Source organism: Pleurodeles waltl, chromosome 4_1, assembly GCF_031143425.1.
Source record: "Pleurodeles waltl isolate 20211129_DDA chromosome 4_1, aPleWal1.hap1.20221129, whole genome shotgun sequence".
Taxonomy (NCBI): domain Eukaryota; kingdom Metazoa; phylum Chordata; class Amphibia; order Caudata; family Salamandridae; genus Pleurodeles; species Pleurodeles waltl.
In genome coordinates this window covers 63,971,559-63,983,971 of record NC_090442.1, presented here as the reverse complement: position 1 = coordinate 63,983,971, position 12,413 = coordinate 63,971,559, and the positions used below count along the sequence as shown (strand labels likewise).

General features: G+C 42.1%; 1 long non-coding RNA gene across 1 annotated transcript in view; it reads left to right on the top strand.

Moving 5' to 3' along the window:
• Window positions 1-12,413, top strand: part of LOC138287403 (uncharacterized) — a 664,150-nt gene that overhangs the window by 634,577 nt on the left and 17,160 nt on the right. The window contains exon 4 of the long non-coding RNA XR_011202209.1: window positions 12,082-12,324. This is a non-coding gene — a long non-coding RNA (uncharacterized lncRNA). The remainder of the gene's footprint in view (window positions 1-12,081; window positions 12,325-12,413) is intronic.

Here is a 12,413-nt window from a genome sequence, read left to right as displayed (position 1 = left end):
GGTGTATGGAAACGTCTATGGAGTAGAGGCATTTAGTAGATGGCCCAATTTGGAGAGTGAGGTACAGCCCACAGAGAGTAACAATCCGCATCCACTGCTACGTGGACCACCTCCCCCACACCACATGAACCCCTTCTACCTGAGATGACTCCTAATGAGGCAACCCAGATCATCCACAAGCGCACTCTTACCAGTGCCTTAAGTCTTATGCCTTATGCACAGCAGCCCTCCACACTGAGCAGGTGCAAGCACTAATTTTTATTAAAAATCAGTTATGTAAATAGGTTACAATTCATAAATTCATGGATTAGTGGATTCATGGATTCAAATTGTTTTGCTTGCTCAAACTGGTTTCCCTTTGTACCCTTTGTGCCCCAACAGTAAATAAAGGGTAAACATGCACAGTGATTTATCACCTTCTCCAAATGAGGCTTAATCTTTTACAGGTCTTGCACAAGCACTTCTGAACATTTTTCTGAGCATTTTTGAAAGGTTTCAAGTGTAATAGGCAATAAGGATAGGGTGCTCACTGCTACCACTGCTGATGGGTACTGCTGCCTGCCAACTGCTACCTGCCACCTTGTATGGCTCTGCAATCATCATGCGTAGTACATGCAGATGTATCAATGATTGTAAATGCTAACCCATTCTCCTCCTGAGTGGGAGCCTTCTCTCACCGGCATCGTCCAAACTGGCAGGTTCTGGCTGAAGCCCAACAAGTGGCCAAGATGGATGTGTTGAAGCTCAGTTGAGGCTAGGCAAAAATTCTCCAGGAGCAGGATCACAGCAGAATCATAGCAGAGTTTCACTGCACGCCCTCCATCTTGGGAACGCTAACAGTCTTATAGCTGCCACCTCAGTCACAAAGCATGATGGGAATTTTTTCCCTTTTTAAAAATCCCAAGGCTTCCTAAGAAGACTAGATATAAGACACCATATACTATTTTTGATCACTTTGCAAGAATTTGTGTAGAATGGGAGATTCCCCAGCTTTATCTACAAATGAAACTACCAGATTGTAGACCACTGGGTCTTATGCTTGTCTTTGCATGTGTGTCATAGGTGGGGTCAGTTGGGGTTTTGTCGGCTACAGGACTTTTTCATACTAATGTGTTTGCACACTTGCAGGGTTTGGTCAATCTCAACTCATTTTTTCCATGTCCAAATCAAGCAATTTTGTGCAGTGTTCAGGCTGAGGAATGGAACTTTGGCAGCCTTGCTAAGTAAAGCTTATTTTGTCTCAAATCTACAGGGCATAGGTAACTGGTACAGACTCCTGCACTCTAAAACTAGTGAGGGGCCGATAGAAGATATTTTGCAGCGCATCAAATCATTGACGGGGTGCGATCTGAATTTGAACTAATGGAAATTTTTCAATAGATTGAGCTGCAAGGCAGTGCGAGTGGTTAATCTACGTAGAATCTCCTTTTTTAGCGAGTGGATGCTGTATCTTACACCTGCTAAAATCAACAAACTGTACCCAGGAGCTGAATCCAATTGTTTAGATGTAATACGTTGAAGGGGGATTGGCTTCATATTATGTTTACATGCCCTTATTTAAAGGAGTTCTTGTGTGATATTTTTCAGAAATTAGCCTCAGGCTTACTTTCACTGTTTTTCCAGAGGCGCATGGGAAGGGGCGTAGCTTCAGGGGAGGTGCCTGGGGTGTTACACCCCCCCCTAATAAATATGTTTTGTGGTACATAGTTGGGTGCAGGTGCTTTCAGTTGGGTATGGTGAGGTGTCTGATTTCACCAGGAATTGTTACACACAGACAAAAACACACAGAGGTTCTTTTCCTCTCTCTGGAACAACATAAAAAATGTTGGTTATTTCACAAAATTATATGCTTTCTCTCACTTAATACACCCACCAATCCGCATTGCTCTCTCGTTCCACTGCTTCTCAAGCCCCTCTAATGCGCCCTGATTGTTGTATAATGTACCTTAACATCCTGTGCCAGCCTGATTGTCGGGAAATCTGAAGCTATCAACCCTCAATCATACTGACCAAGCTACGCCTCTCTGTATGGGGCACTGTTTGGGATTTTAGTGCATCAGGGGGAAGTGTCAGACAGCACCAGTGTGTATTTATTTCCATGCTGGTTGTTAGGTCATTGATCTTAGCGAACTCGAAGTCTGACACAGTCCCTTCCATATCCCAGTGGTTTGAGAAGATGAAAAACATTTACCAGCGAGAAATAATGTTTGCAAAATGCATGCGATCTACCTGCAAAGGGGAAGATTTAAGAGCCCTTGCACCACATTAATGTCATTTTGTTTATGCTAATGTGGCCCAAAGAGGCCACAATCAGCGTGCCTAATTTACAAAGTGACACAATTAATGTATTGCACCACTTTGTAACCCTTTGCGCTACATTATACCTGAACCACGCATAATGTATGAAAAGGGGGCTGAAAATCTAAGAGATGTCTTTGTGTCATTTTGTGGCACTTTTAACACCTGCTCAAGCGTTAAAAGGAAGCACACCATTGTTTACAATAGGCCTCAATGGGCTTTGCAGGATTAGCGTCAACATTTTCTACGCTAATCCGGCAAAGCCCCGATCTAGCATCAACATTTTTTATGCTAGTTCCCTAACTACCGCCATGGTGCGCCGTATCGAAGATATGGCGCACACATGGTGGCATTAGGGGGGCGCTAAGGGGTGCAAGAAAAGTGACGCTGCACTGGGTGCAGCGCCACTTTTCTTAAATTTGGCCCAAAGTGTCTGATATCTGGAATTACTGGGAATAGGCAGGGCCTTGTGTAATGAGGTACTTTTTCATAGGAAAACAGGATGCCGAAGAGAGGTCCAAAAGAAGCATTTATTGCAGTTTTAGAGGTCCCATCCACACCACGTCTCTCTTTTCCTCACATTCCATCATGACATCATTCTGTTCTATTCATCACCAAGGTTCCCCACTAAACAGTGTCATCATACCTAGATGAATACTAAACACCTCCCTCCTTTACTAACAAACAAAAAAAAATAAAGAAAAACCCAACAATAAGAAAAAAAAAATATATATATATATAAATAAAAAGAATAAGTAAATACTATCAAACACATATAACCCTACATCAACATATACTACTTAACATACTCCTTCAAATATATATATATATTTTTTAGGTTACAATCTCTCCGAAAGATTTCCTTACACTTGTTGATGAATCAGAATTAATCAGTCCATTATTAAGTTTCCTCCCAAACATCTTACATTTGAGTACCACCACCCGGTTGAGATTCAAAATTTTAGAATATTCCGTCCTGACTGCATTGTTGAACAGTTTCACCACCCTTACAGGTTTTGACCTATCTATGCCTCTCCCTTTGTTCATGGGCTTTCGAATGAGTACCCAATCTCCTACCTCAACCTTAGTTTCCTGTACAGACTTCCTTGAATCAAAATTTCTCTTTCGGGCTTCTATTTTCTTTTGTTCCCTCCTTCTCCAACAATTGACTGACACTACCACACCTGTCCTCAACTCCATATCATTCATCCAAGTGGGCGCTACAAAGGTATTAGAGTGTCTGGCTCTAAGCAATTCAAATGGTGTTTTCCCAGTAATGGGATGAGGAGAGACTCTATACGCTTCAACCCTTTTCATTATCTCTTTCTTCCAATTTAGTCCATTGCCCTTGGCCATAGCTGTAGTTTCCTTCAGCACTCTATTGAATTGCTCTACCAAACCATTGGTTTCAGGATGGTAAAGCGCACATTTCTTGTGTCGTATAGAACAGTCTGCTAAAAATCGTTCCATTTCCTTAGAAACCAATTGTACCCCATTGTCAGTGAGGATGACCTTGGGAATACCCTCTCTCCCAAAAACTTCTTTCAGAAAACCAATTAAATGTTTTGTCTCAATGCTTCTGGTAAACATGATCTCCGACCACCTCGAAAAAACATCAACCAGTACCAAAAGATATGCATCACAACCCTCTCCACGGACAGGCCCCAGAATGTCGAGGGTAACTTCCTCCCAAGGCTGTGTGGTAAGATCTTTAATTTTCATTGGTTGAACCCTGGTTTTAACAGTTTTCTCACTCATCACACATTGCATGCACTCCCTTACCGTCCTTTCTACTTGACTGTCCATACCTGGCCACCAGTAAGTCAAACGCAATCTTTCTTTGGTCTTGGACATCCCCTGATGACCAGAATGCGCAAGGGAGATAAGTTCCTGTATTAATGTGGTAGGGGTAACTAGTCTCGTACTGCTGAACAGCAAACCACACCTACCTGACAATTCCCCTCTCACATGCCAGAACTTTTGGGTTTCCAAACTGCCTTCATCCCTACTTTTCCAACCTCCCTTCATTAGGGACAGCACCTCAACCATCGTACTATCCAACTCACATTCTCTCCGCCTCTTCCCTCCGTCACAACCTTGTCATCAAATCCACTTCCTTCAATTTCACACACCTGGTCTTCCACTCCTACCTGTACCAACCTTGACAAGGTGTCAGCTTCCCTGTTTTGTGCTCCAGAAATGTATTTGACTTCAAAGTTAAAACCTTGTAGTGATACCACCCATTTTGTGATCCTACTCAATATTGCACTTACACCTTTCTTTTTATAAATCTCGCAAAGTGGCTTATGGTCCGTCCTTACCTCAAATTCGCTCCCCCATAACAAAATCTTAAGCTTCTTGACAGCCTAATGCACTGCAAGAGCTTTGCTCTCAACAACCGAGTAATTCAACTCAGCGTCTCTCAGAGCTCACTACAAAAACAAAACAACCTGTTCACCTTGTTGCAATACAGCTCCCAGACCCTTTGCACTGGCATCTGTAATTAAAACCAATGAAAGATTAGGGTTAAAATTCTCCAATTTGGGAGCTTTATCTAACTTCTCCTTTATCTCTTCAAACTCCCTCTCACACTCCTCACCCCACATAAACTCTACGGCTTTCCGTAATAACATCATCATATTCACACAAATCTCTGCAAAACCCTTCACAAATTTCCCATAATAGTCAGCCATCCCGATGAATCTCATCAACTCTTCCTTATTAGATGGTGACTGTAATCTCCTGATTGCATCTACTAAATCTCTCTTTGGAGAAATGCCCTCTCCAGTGATCGTATGACCTAAATACTGTATGGAATCCCTTTGAAACTTGCACTTCTCCATTTTAATAGCTAGGCCATACTCTCGAAGTCTCTCCAATACTCTCAGTACTCTTTCCTCATGCTCGAGATTGTTTTTTCCAAATACCAAAACTTCATCTTGGTATATCCTTACACCTTCAAGACCCTTCAACACCCTTTTTCAATGTCCTCTGAAACACTGAGGCTGCAGATATTAACCTAAATGGTAGTCTGGTGTACCTAAATGTCCCAAACAGAGTGACAAACGCAGTAAGGTCTTGGGACTCCTCAGTCAGTCTTATTTGGTGATATGCTGATGTTAGATCTATAGTAGAAAACACTTTTGCTCCTTGAAGCAACATCAACATATCTGAAATGTTTGGTAAAGGATATCTATCTGCAATTACAATTTTGTCTAGCTCTCTTAAGTCCACACATAAACGTAGACTCCCATTAGCCTTTCTGGCTGCAACAACTGGTGCCAACCACTCGGTTCCTTTCACTTCCTCAATAATACTATCCTTCTGAAGTCTCTCCAATTCCAACCTCATTTCTCCACATAGTGCTATGGGTACACCACGAACTTTACTGCATACAGGCTTCGCTCCTTCCTTCAATCGAATATGATGTATGTAGCGTCAAAGACACCCCAATTTACTCTGAAAGACCATGGGAGCCTTCAATTTTAGTTTCCCCACAAAATCATCATTGGTCACAGCTTGTTGTTTGATAGTTGCATATTGTTCCATGACCGTATTCACAACTACTTGATCCATTGTCTTTACAAGAGGGTCACTATTTGAATCAAGAATCACATCTATGTCTTTCTGATGAAACTAACTCAGAACACTGTCACCCTTCCTAGACACATAAATCTTTGCATTAGTATATTTAGTAAAAATAGTATAGTATATTTATGATATTCGGTTTGAACAATTTGACTTTGTCTTTGAGTTCTTCCAAGTAAAACTCTTTAGATACAATGGTAATCTTTGCTCCAGAGTCAAATAGAAGTTTTGTACTTTCACCATCTACCATAACTTCATTGATAGGGCCTTTCCTTCTCTCTCCTCCAACCTGAAGAACAATTTGTCCACATTCAAAATCATCCCCATCCTTGGAGTCTGAATCATCTTTGACTTCATCGATACTACCCTTCCCATTTTTAGTTCTGCAGAAAGTGGCAAAGTGTCCATGTGACCCTGTTTGCCACAGCAAAAACACTTCCCTTGAAAGGTACTCTTCTTTTCTTTTTTACAACTTTGTCTTCCTGGACTTTCTCTTTTTCCGGTATAATCCTTGATCACTTGCACACTGTCATTTTTACTCTCCTTCTTGATGGTTTCAACACACTTGAACACTTGAGAGAGTGTTCAAATTTCTTTGCCATCACTAAGACCTCATCTAATGATGGATCATCCTTTTGCCAAATTTCCTCCCTTACCTTTTCTATGTTACAACCCAGCATGAACTGATCGCTGATCCTTTCTCCTAACAAAGGACCAAATTTACAAGATGAAGCTAAGTTCCTCAGAGCTGTAATGTAGTTCTCCACTGTTCCACTTTCTTCCTGGTTTCTCCTACCAAAATGATATCTTTCGAGTATGGTACTAACTTTAGGAATGTAATGTCTGTCTAGTTTCTCTATACACGCCTCATACTCGTTCATTTTTTGCACTGTCAACAAACTCAAATACACAAAACAAAATAAAAGATAGTTGACAATAGAATTATCACAAAATTTAAGTCCAATCAACACCTCCTCCTTGGTTCATTTCCACACTACCATCCTTATTCATGCTGTTTAGTTGTTATTAACCAGTCCTCTCTCCATGTCCAAAAGGTCCTTCTTTTATATCCACAATGTTAAGCCTAATGCACTGCAAGCCTTGGAGGAATAGGTGCAGTCGAACACCTGGCAAGAATCTGGAGGGGACTGGGGAGCTTTTACCCTCCAAACTTTGTGCGGTAAGTCCGTTGAGCTCCGTTGAGCTTAAACAGAAAGGAAAAAGGAATAATCTCGAATATACTGGTGAGCGATCTCGCACAACCCTGTGTCGCGCACAATATATTTATTTTTCGGAGGGATTTTTTTTTTTTTTCTTCCCGTGCCGTCTCCACTTAAATAATTGCATACACGACTCCAAAGACACACGCACAAAGTTGACGCAGCGTGCTGTTCAGCTGGCCCGCAACATGATTTATCATGCGCCTGCTGTTACCAAGGAGAGGCAGCTCAGCTGACGCGCGCAGGTTTGTGTCTTCCAAAGGCACGCGGCTCAGCAGGCGCGCGCCTGCATTGGCGTCTTTGAAAACAATTGAAATACGAGGAATCGCGCAGCGCCCCCAAAATGTAGCTAGAGCAGTAGCTAGAGCAAAAGGTCGGAAAGACCAATACCTTGTAAAAAAAAATGCGGAAGAAGCGCTCACCTCGTGGTCCTTTTGAGGCGTCAATCCTTAGTGTTGAGACCTCTGTTCATTCTGAAAACTCGATGTAACGATGAAACTTTGTTGAAAGGAAAAAAAAAACGCATCGCATCCTCGTCGCCAGTGTAATGAGGTACGTTTTCATAGCAAAACAGAATGCCGAAGAGAGGTCCAAAAGAAGTATTTAATCGAGTTTTAGGGGTCCCATCCACACCACGTCCAACTGCCAGATTTGTCTCTCATTTCCTTACATTCCATCGTGACATCATTCTGTTCTATTCATCACCAAGGTTCCCCACTAAACAGTGTCATCATACCTTGATAAGCACTACACCTTGGTAGGGGTTTACCACTATCCAATGACTTGTTTGTGGTTGCTGTGAAAAAAGGGGATCACACTTTGAGTTGGACTTTTCATAATTTGGGAAAAATGTTCTGCTAATTAATTGGTATTCCTGTTTTGTTTGATTTTGTCCGTTATTGCTGCATCTCATTTAAATTAAATAAAATAGACCACAGAATGTACAAAAAGCAAACAGATTTTTGCACCAAAACATGGCAATCGAATGCCGTTATCATTCCAGTACAATAATAAGCATAGGTTTGCAAACCTTGGCAATTTATGGCTATCTCTAATGTTCCCAGAATTCTCCTGTGTCATTTAGAAATGCATGCAGAATAGTGAAGGTATTGTTGGTGATTATTTTCAGTATAAAGAAACGGGCGAAAGACAGGCAGGTTGCTAAACTATTTTGCAGTGTTAAAGCCAAACTTTAAATACCATTTCTCATGATTGAATCATGCCAGCATTTTTACAAAAGTGATAATGGAGAATTAGTGTGAAAAAACAATATGGGCAACATACATAGGCCCATATTTATGGGAAATGGCGCACAACTGTGCTAACGCAGTTGTGTGTCATTTTATTCAGTGCGAGCTAACGGCATTCAATAGCGCCAGCCGTGTGCCATATTTAAGTAATGACGCACGATGGCGCTAAGGAATGGCTAGCGACCCAAAAAAAGCTGCTAGCCGGGGAGGGTGATTTTGTTAGGGGGAATGGCCCTAGTGTGTCAGAAATGACATTAGGATGGTTAGCGGCAAAAATTCTGCCGGTAATCAGCCTAGCATCATTTTCTGACGCACAAGCAGTCAAACAATGACTCCTGTCTAACTTTAGACAGTAGTCATGCCCATCACCCCAGTGGCCACCACAGGGGACCAGTGTCCCCTGGGCAAGCCCAAAATACCCAGTGCCAGGCAGAGGGCCCTATGTAAGGGGCCCCCAATGGCACAACACACACATACACAAACACTTACTTGCAACTCACCTGGGATGGGCTCCCTCCTCCTGTAGTGTCCCTGTGGTGTGGTGGTGGTGTTGCTGTGGGTTGGAGTGGGCATCTTTGTGCTCATTCCATTGTGTTCCACCAGGGAAATGGGCCTACCTGCACTCTAATGCCTGGTCTGACCCAGGCGTTAAATAATTGTGCTAACTGGGATTGGTGTCATTATTCAGGTCCGCCTCCGCATTGCGCGTAATTTCTGCACCGGGAGGTAAATATGACACTAGGGGGTTAGCGTAATTTTTAGGACAGGAACGCCTACCTTGCATCTCATTGACGCAAGGTGGGTTTGCACATCGTAAACATGGCAATAACGCCAATATTAACTCTAATATTTTGACACTAGATGGGTCTAGCATCAAAATATAAATATGGAGTTATGGTAGCGCTGTCTTAGTGCCAAAATAAATTAAGTTAAAGTGACGCTAACCATCCATAAATATGGGCCATAAACCTTTAGGGGCCACCTGCATTTACGTGACCATACATTTATGATTTGAGGAGTTCCCAAGTTTACAGAAGGCACATGGAAGCATTTATCCTAGCAACCATTAGTGAATTGAATTTTGACATGGGAAAATGTACTCATGCACATTTGAAAACTTTCAAAGATGAAGAAAAACAACAGAGCACCTCTAAATTCCCTCAGAAACCCATCTTATTTTTTTGAGGGGTGGTCCCTTCTCTCCCTGGAAAATGTTTAACTCCTACACTTCCAGAGTATAGATTCTACTTTTTTCAGGTGGGGATGGGTTGGAGACGAGTTGGTGAATGCCCTGAAATGTGTGGGTGTACGCACACTTGCAAGGCATTGTAGCCCTGGAATTGTGTTATATTGATTTGTATAGCGCACTAATCAAATCACCAGATAGGGTATCAAGGCGCTCGAGCAGTTTCCCACTTTAGACCAGCCACCAGCCCCCTGAGTAGATTTGTTCATACAAAAAACTTCATGTGAGTAAAACCTTTTATGAGCATAAATGACTTTGAGAATCAGGCCCATAGCACTTTGACAAGATTCTGCAGAACATAAACCAGTAATTGACCTAGTGCTTGGTATATGCTCACAAGTGTGGACGATAAAGGAACTGAGGCACAGGGAGATGAAATGATTTGTTCAAGAATTACAGAATGCAGTCAAGTGGAGAAGGCCAGACTGCGGGCTGTGCCATCGATCCTCTGTAAGCTCTCCACTGCAAAGATAATACGGGTTTATTTACAGTAACATTTTATGAAACTGAGTGAACGCATAAAAGGAAATTTGCCAAAGCATTTCACAAGACTGCCTAGGAGAGGAAAGAGATATAGTATAGTCAGAACAATGGTATGTCCTGAACTCACCTATATTAGGAACTTTGGCATGTCAAAAGCACTGGCCCATTCAATCAACCAATCAATCAATCAATCAGGGGTTTGTATAGCGCAACTACTCACCCATAGGGGCCTCAAGATGCGGGGTGGGGGCAGCCGGGGGCAGTGGTTCAGTCAAAGAGCCAGGTCTTGAGGTCCTTCCTAAATTGGGGAGCTTGGACATTGAGAGCTCTGCTGTGATTAAAAAGCTCCCCTCAACAGAGGCGGTCCGGAAGAAGAGGATTGTGAATAATCCTATCTTTCACAAAGACGGCACTATACAGCAAGAAATGTTGCATAACCAGAGCCCTTACTGCTTTCCTGCCTTCTCTCTTTCTATCCGTCCCCCTACCTGACCTACTTTTCATTTATTTTCTCTGTTTCTTTGTTTCTTTTTTCTTTTTTCCCTTCCTTATTTATTTACTGTGTCCTTCCTTTCTTTTTCTTTGTATTCTTCCTTCTTTCTTTCTTAAAGGCAGTAGGCTGGCAGCAGACGGCATAACGAGTGGCTTTTTATGTCTATCTTAGCCAAGACCTTTTGATTTTGCCAAAATTATGTGTATGACATAGGTCCTTATAGGGATTTTCAGCCACACTTCATCCATTTGTCTGTGGTCGTGTCACTCACATTTTTCTCCAACCCACTTAAGCATGCAGCAATGGGCAACATTTTGTTCCACTACAGCCATTGGCTGACTTCAGTTTGAGTCACGGGATGCTGCCCCTTCACAAGAAGTCCATCTACACACAAATAAGCTCCTTTCAGTGCCAGGGAGTAATGTGTGCTTATGTGACACCAAAAACATATTTGCCTTTGGTCAATGTTTTCTTTTCAGACTGGCAAATGCCCAGCAGCTTCCCAAACAAAGTTTTGCAAAAGCCATGACAAAATGAAACAAGAATTGCTGAAAGACTGGAGGACGGTGTCAAATCTTTTGGCTTTACCAGTGTTTGTTCTGTTAATGAAGATTTGTAAATATACACACAACTGGGAAACTGGAGAAAAGGATCACATACTGCCCAATTGATTGGAAGCATTGGAAAATCACATATTGATAGGGGTCCTGAACCGGTAGCAATATGAATGCCTTTATAGTTCAGCTACTTAAAGGCCTATCCTAAAGAGTTCTCTGTGGAAGAGATAGTGAGAGATCTTAGAAGGGGGACAGGAGCTCCAGTAAGGGGAATTCAGTCAGGTCTAAACTGAGAACAATTGTAGTTAGTTTCTTAGCCTATTCTGCAAAGGAAAAGACCATGTGAACCTCTGAAACTGTGATGGACCTTAAGAGTAGAATCCTATTTTTCCCACATAGCAGAAGACAGATCATTCATCATTGAAGAAACACATATTTCTCTTAGTGCCAATGGCTGACAATGCTTAGTGTACCCCCTTTTAGCCAACTCTTCCTAAAAGTACCATACTTCTTAAACAATAGTGCCCGCCATATACACTGGGAACTTATTCAACTTCTTCGACTCAAAGGCTTATGTCCCACTTGAGTGCCTCAAGCACATGTCACAATATGTGCAATTTTCTAGAACTGGAGCAGCACCAAGTTGCTGAAATGACCCATGCACTACTACACCTATAACATAATTCAGAACATAAGCTCAATTTCATACTAGGATATAACATTGTTTAATTTCTTAAACAAAGTAGTAAGGCCAGTATGACACATTTAGACAACTCTTGTGAGTTGTGGGGCCATTACTGGTGCTGAAATAGTACTCCACTTGAATTTATCACTCCAGTGCAGCACTGTGTTGAACTAATATACTTTGGAGGATGTCACACGAAGAAATATTTTGGCCCTAAATGCTGCTCATTCATTTTGCTTTAAATTGTTCTTATGCCCTCAGGGAATGGGTACAGAGAAGGAGACTACAGCCTAACCATGAGATGAGCTTGAAAATCTGATACACTTAAAAAAGGATTAATATTGCCGATTTGACGCTGATGCAGGACCTGACTGTGAGGTTCAACAACGATGCAGCGCCGATCTGAGGACATCGATGTGCAGCTCGAAGGTGATGCATCTATCCAACTGAGTGGATCGGAACCAACCTATTCAGTCTTCAATGCCGATGCTTGCTCCATCCAAGGTACCTTTTCAGTGGGTTCCCAGTGAGTCCTGTAGCTAGCCGGCCCTCAATCAGGGTCGGCCTGAACTTTGAGTTCTAACCGTTTAGCG